Here is a 14,598-nt window from a genome sequence, read left to right on the forward strand (position 1 = left end):
ATAGTGATGTTTCTAGGGTTCTGCGACAAGACCAGCCCAACTACGAGGAAGAATCAGTTAATAAGACCAAACATTGGGGGTGATCTGGAGGAAGAAGAGGAGGTGGAAGAAGAGAGGATTGTACTGGGCAGCTTGCTTGGAACATCTCATACAAATGTCATTGGCATGGGCACACAAGACAAGACAAAGGTGACGTTGCAGCTAGAAGAATTGGAAGTATTGTACAGATTTTTGCACATAGAGAGGTTTGCAATTATCTCTATGATTGGAAAAGTTAGGGTTGCAGACTGACAGCTCATTCAAAACCATTTTTAATGGCAATAAGGAAGAAGTCAGTGGCTGAGATTGGTGTTGCAGCAGGTCATAATACTATTATTGTTGAGAAAGAGGAAAAGAGAAAGCAACAGCAAAGAGAAATACTATAGAAGAACAAGAAAAGACGAAGAAGAAACCAATTGGTAAAGAGAGGCATTGGATGAAGTAACACCAGCTAGGTTGTAATAAGTTTCTTGGGGACAAGAAACCTTTCAAGGAGGGGGAATTGTCACGACCCTTGGGGTATTTTGGGGTTAAAGCTGTAATTGGTTACATTGTTGGTTAGGAAATGCTATTAGTTCTGTTGTAGTGCACATGGTGTTGTTCCTAGACTCTACTTCTAGTTGAATAGCTTATAAATAGGCCATAGTATGTAGAGAAAGGTATGTTGAAAGAATATAATGAATTCATATTCTCCCTCCCTATTTTATCTCTCTGGTTCTTTCCTTGCTCTCCCTCATTTCTCTTGATTTCTGCACTATATCTCCCTCCAATTTCTTCTCCGTTCCTCTCCCAAATTCTTATCATTTCCTTCCCTAGACCCTAGCTAAATCCTAGGGTCGTGACAGTCCCATACCTTGTAGTGAACCATAACATACCACCACGCTTTGCAACCCGATGCCCACGACGGTAGGCTGTGCACTAACCATTGCTAGTCTCGGGTGAACACTACAATGCCGACGTCACCTTCGTCGCCTGCATTGAGAGTTATGGGGCCGGCTTTGATACCACTGTTACAACTCTCGGGTAGAACTCACCCTCAAAAGCTAACTGTTAAGGGGAGGGTGCGCAAGAGGTTATAAACCCCACACTAGGAGTCTGAACTTCCAATGTGGGACAAGTCCCATACCCTGCAATGATCCCCACCCCTTCAAACAATTCTTGTCCCCAAGAATTGATAGCTGTTGACCCCATTCCTCAGTCGATTCTAGCCTTAACAATCTGGTTTCTTCTTCGCCTTTTCTCGTGCTTATCTTGTATTCTCCTTTTCTTTTGTCTTTCCACGTCTTTTTCTCCAAAAACAGCAGTATTAGGATTTGTTGCAACACCCAGTTCAGAATTGATGCAGTTACTCTCCAATGGAAATTTGAACAAGCATAACAACAAGAGTCTCGTTTTCCTCGACAACAAATTCCTCCACCGTCTTCCTAGCATCCGTTCCTTCCTCATCTTTAGTACGGGTCTCCTTCATTAGAGTATCTTTTACTTCCTGCACACATAAACTGTGATTCCCCCCGACATCCTTGCTCGTTCTTTCCTCCTTGCTGGATTTTTTTGTTACAATTGGCTAGTCCAACTCCAAGTTTTCCTCAGATTCGTGTTTGACCTGATTTGCAGCCATAGAGGCTTCTTTAATCTATTGGTTGCCCTCAGTAGATCTGTTAGACTGCAGCTCATTCTTTCTAAATATGGCTTCTAAGGCGCGTTCTTGATCCCTTGCTTTCTTAGTCGCTTATTTCACAGTTGCAGGCATCATCATCTTAACCAAAGCTCTCAATTCGTCCTTCAAATCTCTAATAAAATTGGAGACAAAGTATCTCTCCTTTAAGACAGGTTGCAAGGTTAAAATCAAGGACTTTAATTCTTCAAACCTGTCCTAATACTCCATCACCGATCCGACCTGTCTAAGTTTGTGAAATTTGTCAATCGCTTTAGTCATTAACTTCTCTCCAAACCGGTCACCTCAATCCTCCACAAACTCAGTCTGATTAACCTCCATTTCAGTTGGAATACTGACTCGATACATCCTAGCAAGCCGAACCAGCAATTCATCCATTCGATCCAGCGTTTGCTTGAAGTTAACACAACTTTTCCTCCACGATTGCACAACACTTTCCCCAGTTTCCTCAATTCCTCTTGAGTTGAATATAACAGATCTCCCCATAGAGAAATGCTGAGATTGCATCATAGACCTACTATTATTATGAAGTTGTTCTTTTTGGTACAAGTCCATGGCATAATCAGCATTGCCACCTTTGAATCCCAGTAAAGCTAGAAAATCTTCATTTTGGATGCTGAACTCTTGGTTTTGTTGAACAATGGGACTAACTCCAAGGCCTTGTTTACGAAGTGAACCCAATTGTCCTTGAGACCCTCCAGCATAACTGGGATGGCTGGTTAGTTGCGGAGAAGCTTGTTGAAGTACACCACTGATTAGTTTGTTAGGGCCTTGAACACTTAAATTTCCAGAGCCACTATTGGCAGCTAAATTTAGGTGAGAAGCAAGACCAAGCATAGATAATCCTCCACCAGAACTCATGCTTCTCTTGATGCTTCCCCCACCTACCATATTTCCCATTGAACTGGTTATTCGAGGACCAACATTTCCTAGAATTGGAGATACTCCAAGTCCTGGAACAGCATTACGGTTACCCATCGCTGCAACAATTGGCAGAATGCTAGGGGTAGAACCACCAACTCCATTATTGCTGCTACTAAATCCAGGGCTTCCAACAACACCAATTCCACCTCTATTTGTCATGCTTGAGTGACCATGTGAGCTTCCAAGTATACTAGAAACCTCTGCCTTAGCTACTTTTGAGGCCAATAGTTCCTCTTTTTTAGAATGATCAATAGCCTCGGAAATCAATCTTCCATCAATCGTTCTGTACAATCTTCTTGAATCTTTGATTTAGGAACAACCTCTAAAGTTTAGCTGTTGTTGAACAGCCTCCAATAATCACCTCATAATAGTCGCCTGGGAGAATCACCTTGATCCAGCTGCTCGGAATTCCCTTACGGACCGTTTTTGATTGCTGCTCAGAATTCCCTTATGGACCGTTTCTGACTGCGCCTTCCTTTACAGCTTGGTCACATGCAGTGACCAAGATCCAATTGCTTTGGAACAATAGCCAAAGTCACACGCAGCGGCCACACCTTCCTTCTCGCCTCGCTCAAGGTTATGCTTCCTAGTCTCCCGAATTCAATTCCTCTAATTTGCAATTGAATTGCTGACTATCGGACTTACTTATGACTGATTGCTATCTACCCACGGTCAAGCAGGTTCCATGATTGCCCCAGCCAACGCCTTCTTCTCCACCCAATCACCGTCCAATGATCATCAGAATTCATGTGAATTCAATAACTCCAGTGGAGTCGCCCCCCAATCACTGACCGATGCCTCGCTTCTGAAGCTACTTTTGCTGCGCAACTCCTCTTCCTACCGGATCTAAGTCCATCACTGGAAGCAATTGTCAATGGCCTGCATGCCAATCACGATCCTCCCGTTCTGCGTTTGATTCATTGCGGATTCAAGATTGCTTTGATTCTTATGGTGGTTGCTGTGGATCAACAATCACCCCAAGCTTGCGTCCACTTCTTACCCACTCACCGACCACTGGTTTGTCGGACTTCACCTGAATTCCATGCCTCTGATCTGCAACTAACTTGTTGATTAGAGCCGTCAGTCACGAGGGATAAACAACCTCCTAAAACAAGTTTGGCTCTGGTAGCACCTCCTACAATTGATCTTCTCTGCTGCATCTTCTTGAACTGCCTTCAGATTCTCTTGGAATCACTGTCGGAACTCACTTGGCTGGTTTATCTCCAATTCCGAGCCCGAAGTGCTTTGCTTTGATGAATTTTCCAGTCACCAGAATTGCATCTAGGATTGTTGGAAATTAATCCGCCATGAAGCGTTGGAAATCACTGCTTTAGATCCCCAAACCTACTGCCTCAATCAACTCTGCAATCTATCGTCTGAATTTGCTGTGGAATCACCTTGGTCAACTGCTACGACTTCTGAATCACAGCCAAGAATCACCTTGCTCTGATACCAAATGTTACGACCCTAGGATTTGCCTAGGGTCTAGGAAGGAATTTGGTAAGAATTAGAGTAAGATAGGGCAGAAAGGGAGGGAAAGACAGAATGGACATAATTGAGGATGAAAAGAGAAAGACGGGAGAGAGAACTAGGAGATTTGGGAGAGGGAAAATGAGAGAATTCAAATCATTCATTAAGCTAACTTCCTCTAACTACTCAAGTCGATTTATAAGCTTACAATTGAAGATGCTCTCACAACAACAAAAAATGCAACTAATGCAACTAATAAGGAAAACACATGACATGTATTACTAATTTATCCTTGGGGTCGTGACATGGTAATGCTAACATTGGGGCCTGTGTCATGACCTTCTTCATTGTTAAAAATTTAGCTTTTGCCTTGGGGTTCTAGTGGAAGTTGTCTTTCTTAAGTAGTTATGTTAGGGGTTTGCTGATTATGCCATAGCGTTGTATAAATCTCCGATAGTACCCCGTCAACCCCAAGAATCCCCTTAGTTCCTTGACTATAATGGGTTGAGGCTACTCAACCATGGCTGCTATTTTTTTAGGGTTAGTGCTGATTCCATCCCCCGAAATGACATGACCCATGTACTCCACCTCCCCCTTAGCAAAGGTGCACTTTGATAGCTTAACAAACAATTGATTGGATTTAAGGATCTCGAAGGTTGTCCTTAGGTGTGATAGATGTTGATCAAGGTTGGGGTTATAGATGAGGATGTTGTTAAAGAAAACAAGTACAAACTTCCTCAAGTAAGGGCTGAAAAGGTGATTCATCAAGGCTTGGAAGGTAGTAGGGGCGTTGGTGAGCCCAAAGGGCATAATAGTGAATTCATATAGGCCTTGATGTGTTCGAAAGGCTGTTTTTGGGATATCGACATGGTTCATCCTAATTTGGTGATACCTTGCCCGGAGTTCGAGCTTGGAAAAAATGGTTGCACTGGTCAACTCATCTAGTAGATCTTCGATAATTAGTATAGGAAATTTGTTCTTGATGGTAATGGCGTTTAGTTGGCGGTAGTCCACACAAACCGCCATGTTCCATCTTTCTTTTTTACAAGGAGGATGGGTGAAGCAAATGGGCTTTGATTGGGCTATATGAGGGAGGCTGCTAGCATATTTTTTACTAGCCTTTCAATTTTTGTCTTTTGTATAGGAGGGTATTGATGGAATCTGATGTTAACTGATTCTGAATTTGGTTTGAGATGGATGGAGTGGTCAAAATTTCTGTTGGGGGGTAGGGAAGTTGGTTTAGCAAATAGATCCTTAAATTCCATCAAAAGTGATTGTAAAGCATCAGAAAATTGTACCTCAATAAGGAGTTGGATGGAAGCAAGGTTTTCAGCCTTAGTGTGCCCCTCTTCAGTGATATCTTCTCCCTCTAGTTTCGTGGCCTAAATAGAAAACATCTGTGATATCTATCCCCCTTTTTTTGCAACAACTTTTGTAACTTCTTGTCGGTTATCATCTTACATTCCCCTATTTCAAGAGCCAAAGTTAGTTTTCTACCCTCAATGTCCACTGTGACTTCTAGTTTATTGAAATCAAAGGTCAAAGGGCTAATCATCCTCATCCAATCTACCCCTATTACAATATCACACTCCCAACTCCAAGATCCTTAGATCAGGTGTGAACTCCTACCCCTACATCAACCATTTAAAATCAACACACTTATAATAGTAGCTGTACAACTTTTTTTTCGTTACCTACAATCATTGAGAGGGGGGTGGTGGTTGTCATTTTGCACTTCATCTCTGTGGTAGTAGCCTCATTTAAGAAGCTATAGGTGCTGCCATTGTCGATCAACACCATGAGTCTCTTCTTGCCTGCACGTCCCCTTACCTTGATAATTTTCCCTGTGGGGTCTCCCTTTAGTGCATGGAAGGAGATCTCTCCTCCCTCATCCACGTGCTCTTCTTCCAGGGCATTTTCTATGTCTTCCTCCATAGCTTCTTCTGCTTCCCCTCCTTTTCCTTCATCCATTCCTTTCTATGTTCAACAACTATCTCTTACACTGGTGGCTGGGGCTATACTGGTCCTCGCACTTGTAGCATAGCTCCAATTGCCTCCTCTACTCCATAGTGGGTTGTGTTAATGTTAGCATTCACCTTGGGAGGGCATGGAGTCATTCCTGCAATTGTAACCCGAGGGTTTCCTCCTCCTAAATGGTTAGTGATAGGGCTGGTTTAGGCAGGGCCTTGTTCTTCTTGAATATGGCCTTTAAGGTGAGTTCTTGCAACCTTGGTTTCTCTGCTGCCTGTCTTATGGTTGTAGGCATCATCATCTTAACCATCGATCTTAGTTTGTCCTTAAGGCTGCGTAAAAAGCTTGACACAAAGTAGTGCTCTGTTAGGGCTGGTTGGGAAGTCCACATAATGCCCTAAGCTCCTCAAATCTGTCTTGGTAATCAGTCACCAATCACTCTTGCCTGGTCGTAATTGGCTGCGATCTGATCTGCACCTTACGCCTCACTGATAGCAATTTTGTCACCAGGGATCGCTGGCTTTGATACCAAAATGTCAAGCCTCAAATTTGAGGCTTGGGCTGTTATGGAATTATAGAGGGTCTGAGAGAGAAGATAGAAAAGGGAATTTGAAAGGAGGGGGAAATCAGAGAGAGAGAAAAGAGAGGGAAAGAGAAATTGGAGGGAGAGAATCTGTATCACATTCAACATGATTCCCATCCTCTTACAATTAGCCTTTTATAGGCTCTTCCTTGCGGTTGTAGTGTCTTAACCGAAAGGGTACAAGTGGCTAAAGCAGTAACTTCTTAGTACAACTAGCTTATTCAAGTGGCAGCCAAATTACAAGTATACCCTTAGTATACCCCAAGGGTCGTTACACGAGTAGCCTCATTTCGTAATTTGTGGCTATTAGAGGAGCTCTTGCTTGACATTATACATGAAGCGGCTTCCACTGTGAAATTGGGTGGAGATCATGTACCTCCTCCCTTGGCCAGCTGGAAATGGTGCTTCCAATCTCAAGAATGTTCAAGTGAAGCTGGCAAGAGGACAGTTGGTCTCACCTACATGGTCAACAGAGAGGTATTCTCTGTTGGTGTTAACATGCCCCTCTTGTGAATACACATGCACACACACATGCTGTTGTTGCAGAAAAGAGCAAGGGAAATGCAACAGAAAAATGGAATGAGAGGGAGATAGCAGGAGGAACTTGATTCCATCTCTACCGTTCACTGAGTTTTAGGCATCCCCTGAAATTGTGCTTTGTTGACAATATATATATACAGAAAGAAAAAGAAGGGCCCAGTGCAGTGGGAGAGAGAGAGTTTGGAAGAGGAAACCTTGCTGCTCAAGACCACTGCTGCTTTGAGGAAAGGAGTCTTTTCAGTACAGTGATCCTATGGCCATGGAGGTAGGGTCTACTGCATCAGGTAGCTGGGAGAGAAGTTCACATTGCAATGGACTTTTCATTTGTAGTGACCCGCAATTGAAAGAGGAGTAACAGCCAGTTCTCACTGCTAATGGTGAGAGAACCTGTCTGTTATGTAGCCATTGGAAGTGAAGAACTCAGTGGTTGTATAAAAAAACAACAAAATTTTGATGTTTATTACAATAGAGTATGCGTGCTGCTAATAGGCACACCTACATGATGATGAAGCGGTGCTGGATTTTGCTGTCTAAGTTGTAGGAAATGCAGCCAACTAGGTGGAGCAATAGCTCTTGCTGTTGTTAAGGATGATTGTAGCAGGTTATAGTTGTTGGTGATGACCTTTGCAAAGAGTGCCTGTCTGCCTGATGGATTCTGAATTGAAAGCTGAGGTAAGAATCTCATGTTTAAGCCTTGCTGGAAACTTTAACGAATATAAATTAAAATATACTTAGTTAATTGTGTTAAAACTTAAAAAGTACTGCAACAGGGAGTTATAAAGAATATCCAGCAAGAAGAAATTAAAAAGAATATGGAAAGCCATAAAAGATAAGAAAATTGTGTAAAATGGTGTGCATTATTATAAGTGTTTGTATGTGCATTTTTATGTGAAATAATATGCTTTGTGTATTTAAAACTATGGCAATTCTACACCAGCTTTGTCAAAGAACAGGAAACTGTCCTGTTAGAGGTTATGGTAGATGATTTCATGCTAGCTAGATGAAATTTGACAAAAGCATGTTATTTTATGCATGCATATATCTGGGGACATGTGTAATATGTGCCTAGCATTGATTTTTCATGCTGAGCCTATTCTCATGCAGTACTTATTTTCCCACTCAGGTTGAGAAGACAGAATACTGCTGAGATTAGAGGATGCATGAAGATGCTTTGCTGCTCATGTGACGTTAAAAACATGTTGTGTAATTGATTATGTTTGAGATCACACTTTGTATATGTTATGTTGGTTTCAAAATTGTACCATGTTGTATTTTAACATGTTATATGTTGAGATGCATATTATTTTGTCTAGACTGCATAGTTTTATGAGCACTGAAGAGTATAATTGTTGATGTGTAGACTTGTTCATTTGTATATGCATGTAAAATCAGTGGTGGGAAATCCAGAGACTTGGCATAATTTCATGATTGATTGATTGGCATGTTAGGTGTATTTGTCTAGAACATTGAACATGGTTGTAATTGAAAGTTAGTCTAAGGATAATGCACGGACCTTAGGCTGGGAATAAACTTGGGAAACACAAAAGGCATCCTTAATAAGGTAAAGCCTTAGAAAGAAAAGAAGGGAGGTAAGAGCTGGAAGAAAAGCCATAAAACTCTGAGTAATGTGGGTGAAAATGTGATTAAAAAGTTACACAGGGTTATGAGATTGGGATGATTTAATTTTCACAGGGGTGTTAGTTGTAGGATCTCACTCAGGAAAAAACTGCCAACAGTTCAGGGGATCTGACTGATATTATGCTGAGGTGATGGATAGAAGCTGAGAGCTGGAGCCAAAACTGTTCAGTAGTCACTATGGGCTGTCGACAATTGTGAGCTAGAGGTTGAAAGTTATCTGGTAAATTTTGACAGTATTGTGCAGAGAACCTGGGAGTTGAATTATCACTAGATGGTTAAAATGTGTCAGGTAGAGAGCAGTCATGGTGGCCTCTTATCAGGAGATTTGCACATCAGCTCTAGTTGTTATGGAAATTTCTAAGCACTGATATGAGACCCCCTTGCAATGTCTAGGAGGAGAATCACACTCCTTAGGGTGAGGCCTGACAGTACGAAGTGCTCAGGGGACGCAAGAGGTTGAAGAAGATCAGAGTTGCCATACTTGTCTCATTTTTATACCTGAAAGGACTCTGCAGTTGTTTGGAGGATAAATGAGCAGTTGTCTTATGGCTGGTTACTTCATAACAATAATAGATAGTGGGAAGGTCGAGGGGTGCTGAAGATTAAATGAGGCCATCCAGTGTGTCCCTTGTGCATGTGCTGATCATTCATTGGTGTAATATTTCTGTCAGCATCAATGATTTTCTCCAAAGTACTTGGGGTTGGCTACATGAATCCATTTCCTCCAATTGGATTCTACAGAAGTAATATCTTCAATTAACTTTGAAGCAAGCATGCAATTTCTTATTGCATCAATTGTCAGAAAAATCTAAGTCATCAGGTCTTATTGAGCTATTGTTATTCTGCTGGGCCTTCATCTATTTGTTTTGCCGCCATGAGCATGAACGAAATACTCCTCTTAGTTGGTCTATGTTACACATGGATGCTCCATCTCAAGCAACATTTTTCTTGTTTTATCTTCATGTGGTCCAACTTCTAACTGCCCACCTCCCCTCCTGAAGGCATGAAACTGAAATCTGTCCATATATTGGTTCTAGGTAAGGGTTTCTTCAGTTCCAGAATAGGATCAGAAAGAAGTCGGAAACAATGGTAAATTTCTCTTGTATTAAGATCTGTTTTCCTTAGTTGTTTGCACACAAGAGATAAGAGAAATTTAAGGGGTGAGGTGATAAGATTGTTAGGAGATAAGGAGATAGGCAGTGAGAAGAAGATAACTCCAGCAACTCCATCAATTTAAATTTCCTAATTCAAATTTGTAAATCTATTCCTATAGTTTAGGAGATAGTTATTCCTATTTTTCTGAAGATATTTTGTATAGTCATGTGTATATATATATCTCATTGTCATGGAAATAAAGTAAGAGCTTCCATTTAATCGAGTAATTTTTACTATTTACTCGAGTAAGGCTTTAACTTTAATCCAGTAATGCTTATAAGTTACTTGAGTAAGGTTAAACTTACTTGAGTAATCTTCCCTAGTTACTCGGGTAAACTCTCATATTACTCGAGTAAGTTCCTTTTATCATTTGTTCATGGTATCAGAGCTGGATGTTCACCGGCAATCAGAGACAATCAATGACAAGCTCGATGCCAAATTCATCTACAACAGAATCTTCTAGGATTCTAATTGTTCCAAACCTTCAATCCTCTTTCATTCCCTCTCGCTGAGAAAATCCTTCAAATCCAAATCACAATACATAGGCTGAATGTAAGCAACTTTTGAGAATGGTACCAGTCTATCTTACTGGTGATCAAGGGTAGAGGCAAGATGGAATACCTGATAGGAACAACAATTATGCCTGAAGCGGAACTCGACAACTTACAGCACTTGGGTGGCAAAGAATTCTATCATAATGGCATGGCTGATCAATTCAATGGAGCCAAAGATTGGGCGATCGTACCTATTTTATCAAACTGCTAAAGAAATTTAGGATGTTGTAAGGGAGATGTACTCTGATCTTGAAAACATCTCTCAAAGTTTTGAGGTTCGTTCTGATATTCAAAACACTTGGCAAGGTGCAGCATTTTCCATAGAATGCTTTAATACTCTCTCAAAGTTGTGGCAAGAAATAGATTTTTTTCATAATGGAACATGGAATTGGCCTAAAGATGGAGTTTTGTGTAACAAGATGTTGGAGAAGGATTGAATCTTTGATTTTTTACAAGGTTTAAACAAAGATCTTGATGAGGTTTGTGGGCGTATTCTCGACATAAAACCTCTTCCTACATTGAAGGAAGTATTTGCTAAAGTAAGGCGTGAGGAGAGTGGAAAAAAGGTAATGTTTTCAACATTTCAAAACATGACTATAGATATTGCATCACAAGGATTTGTATTGGCAACAATTCATAGCTAAGGAAACAGTTCAAAGGCTAAGAATGGTAAGGATAAACAGCTATGGTGTGATCACTGTAAGAAACTGTATCACACCAAGGATACATGCTGGGATATCCATGGTAAACTGGCAGATTGGAAGCCTTGTAGTCAAAGGAGAAACAAGAAGTTTGCATACACAGTAGAGACAACAAACAGTACAACTCCACAACCAGTTATAGCAGAACAAATGGAAGTTCTTAGAAAATTGCTGAATCCTCCATAGGCTCCTAAAGAATCAAAACCTGTCTCATCAAGTTTTGCTGCACTTACAACTTAGAAAGGTAATAAGACTTATCTCCTCCTCCTTATCTTATAAAGGTTCACAGGATGCAAGGATTGCGGATACTGGAGCATCTAATCACATGATGAGTACTACAATAGGGCTTATAAATTATAAACCCTGGGAGGAGAATGCTGGAATCACTGTGGCAGATGGATTGATGTGTAAGGCTGTAGGACAAGTAGATATAGAGTTTTCTAGTTTAAAGTTGAAATTAGTACTTTATGTTCTAGATTTGAAGTGTAACTTACTATCTACTAGTAAAATTACCAAAGATTCTAACTGTTCCATAATTTTTTCTCCTTCTTGCTGTGAATTTCAAGATTTTTCACTGGGGAGGATGATTGGCAATGCTAAGGAGCAAAATAGTCTCTACTACCTATCAAGTATTAACTCTCCTTCAACATCTAAGACACAACCTATTGTTCTTTCTATTGTTTCAAATTCAAATGTTAAACTTTGGCACAATGGACTAGGACATCCAAGTTTTTCTTATTTGAAATATTTGTATCCTCAGTTCTTCATTAATAAAAATCCTTCTTCGTTTCATTGTGATCATTGTGTTTTGGAAAAGCAACCTAGAGAACATCCTCCTCCTTACCCCTATAAACCATCTACTCCATTTCATCTTATTCATAGCAATGTATGGGGTCCATCTAGAGTACCTAATTTAACCAGGGATGGTGGTTTGTTACATTTATAGATGACTGTTGGTCCCTTAGGGTATGGCCACTCAAGAGGAGGGGTGAATTGAGTGATTAAAATTTTTCTCAATTTTAATAAATATTCTCGATGAATGATTTCATTGAAAAATATATATTTGATAAATATAATAAATTATATTTGAGATTAATAATAAATGCAAGCCATGAGATATATCAAGAATAAATAAATGAGGCACAAGACAATTTATAGTGGTTCGGTGTCTTCACACACACCTACTCCACTCTTCTATGGTCTCAACCACTCTTGGGGTTCCACTAAATCAAAATTACCAAGGTTTCCACACTAGCTCACCTTGGAAACTAGATACACACCTAGATTACAATGGATTCTAGGTAACCACTACACCAAGGTTTTCTCCCTAGCTTACCTTGGAAACTAGATTCACCTAGATTTTAGCGGATCTAGGAAACTTATACAATCCTCAATAATAATTTAAATGTTTACAAATAATTTGTCCACACTTGGACACAAATAAACAATTAAGAACAAATTATACAAGGTAATAATATTTAAATAAATAAATAAATTTGTAACCTCAAATGGAGAAGTTCGGATTTGTTGTAAAAGACTTGAAGAACTTTTCTCCTCTTATCTTGTGGCCCTTCGGTGGATGAACAATGAATCTTTGAGAGCTTTGGAATGCTTGAAAATTAGCTTGAGAGCTTTTGAGAGCTTTGGATGTGCAATATGTGTAATGGATACTCAAAAATGAGTTTGGAGGGTATTTATAAGTATTTAAGCCACTAAAGAAATGGTTAATATGAAGTTTGAAATTCAAAAAATGTTTAGACTTTCTCAAACAATAAGAAAACATGTTTCACCTTTAATTCAAAATAAATTTACTTTTTGCATGAGAAATCAAGATTTGAAAATTCAATTATAAGCTTTTGAGACATAAATGATTAAAACAAGAAAACATGTCTAAAAGCAATCTCCTTTAATTCAAAATAAATTTACTTTTTGCATGAGTAAGAGAAAATATGTTTAAAATCAATTCTCTTTAATTCAAAATAAATTTACTTTTTATATAAGAAAGAGAAAACATGTCTAAAAGTAATTCTCCTTTAATTCAAAATAAATATACTTTTTGCATAAGTAATAAAAGCATTTATCAATAAATAAAAATTCAAACATAAACTTTTGAGACATAAATGATCAAAAGAAGGAAACATGTTTAAAGTCAATTCACCTTTAATTCAAAATAAATTTACTCTTTGTATCCACTTTTAATTCAAAATAAATTTATTTATTTTTATATAAGAAAGAAATATATTTATATCATAAAAATATTTTTGTTAATCATCAAAACTTAATTAATATGAGCAAGTTGGCTCAACAATGACCATACCCGAGTTTTTGGGTTTACCTAATAAAAGAAAAGTCCGAAGTGAATATCATCTTCAAATAGTTCCATAAATTCATTACCAGTTTTTTTTAGTCTTCAATTCATATTCTCCATATAGATAATGGGAGGGAGTATTTTTCTCATGAGCTAAACCAATATCTTGAAGAGCATAGTATATTCCACCAAAGCTCTTATGCCTACACCCCCTAACAAAATGGCATTGCAAAAAGAAAAAATCGTCACTTACTTAAAGTTGTAAGGTCCATCATGTTTGTGAGTAATGTACCACATTCTTTCTAAGGGGAAGCCATTCTTACTTCTGCTTATCTCATCAATTGGCATTCCATAAAAATTCTGCAATATCGTACTCCTATCAGTGAACTGTTGTCTATATTTCCCTCCTCTCGAGTTCATAATTCTCTCCCAACTCGTGTGTTTGGCTGCATAGTTTTTGTTCATACTATCCACCAACTCAAAAGCGCTACAAATGTTATTACCCTCCTCCAAAACGGTTTTTTGTCTCATGTGATGTTTCCTTTGACAAACTGAGACTACTACTACTTCCACCACTCGAGTCTTAGGGAAGGAGGAGAGTTGTACACAAATCTGAAACCAATTTTGGTATACTCTGGGAGACCACGAGCTTCAATATAGAGTCATGAATCTAAGCCGATGGCGAATCCTCCTATAACGAATTCTCAAGAGAGGGAGGAGGTAGAGACTTGTTTTGAAAATGATGAAGGAGTCGATGATTTGGATCTTCCAATTGCTAAAAGAAAAGGGGTAAGAACTTGTACTAAGCATCCAATTTCAAACTATCTTACATATTCCAAGATATCAAGAGATTTCAAGGCATTTATTACTAAAGTTGATGTAATTTGAGTGCCAAAAGATATTCATGAGGCTCTCCAAGACCCGAAATGGAAGGAAATTGTATTAGAAGAGATGAAGGCAGTAAATAATAATGAAACTTGGGAGATGGTAGATTTACTTGAAGAAAAAAAGACGATAGTAAATGGGTTTTCAAAATTAAG

The 14,598-nt window shown here is 39.2% G+C and overlaps 1 protein-coding gene across 6 annotated transcripts in view; it reads left to right on the top strand.

The window, feature by feature from the left end:
* The window catches only part of LOC127803019 (uncharacterized), a 72,333-nt gene that overhangs the window by 15,622 nt on the left and 42,113 nt on the right, over window positions 1-14,598 (top strand). For 2 of the 6 annotated variants that reach the window (XM_052339006.1, XM_052339007.1), the window contains exon 3: window positions 8,326-8,400. The exons of the other annotated variants lie outside the window; for them this stretch is intronic. The gene's annotated coding sequence lies outside the window, so the exon portion shown is untranslated. The remainder of the gene's footprint in view (window positions 1-8,325; window positions 8,401-14,598) is intronic. 6 annotated transcript variants of the gene reach the window in all.

This window comes from Diospyros lotus, chromosome 6 (assembly GCF_014633365.1).
Source record: "Diospyros lotus cultivar Yz01 chromosome 6, ASM1463336v1, whole genome shotgun sequence".
NCBI classification, from domain to species: Eukaryota; Viridiplantae; Streptophyta; class Magnoliopsida; order Ericales; family Ebenaceae; genus Diospyros; species Diospyros lotus.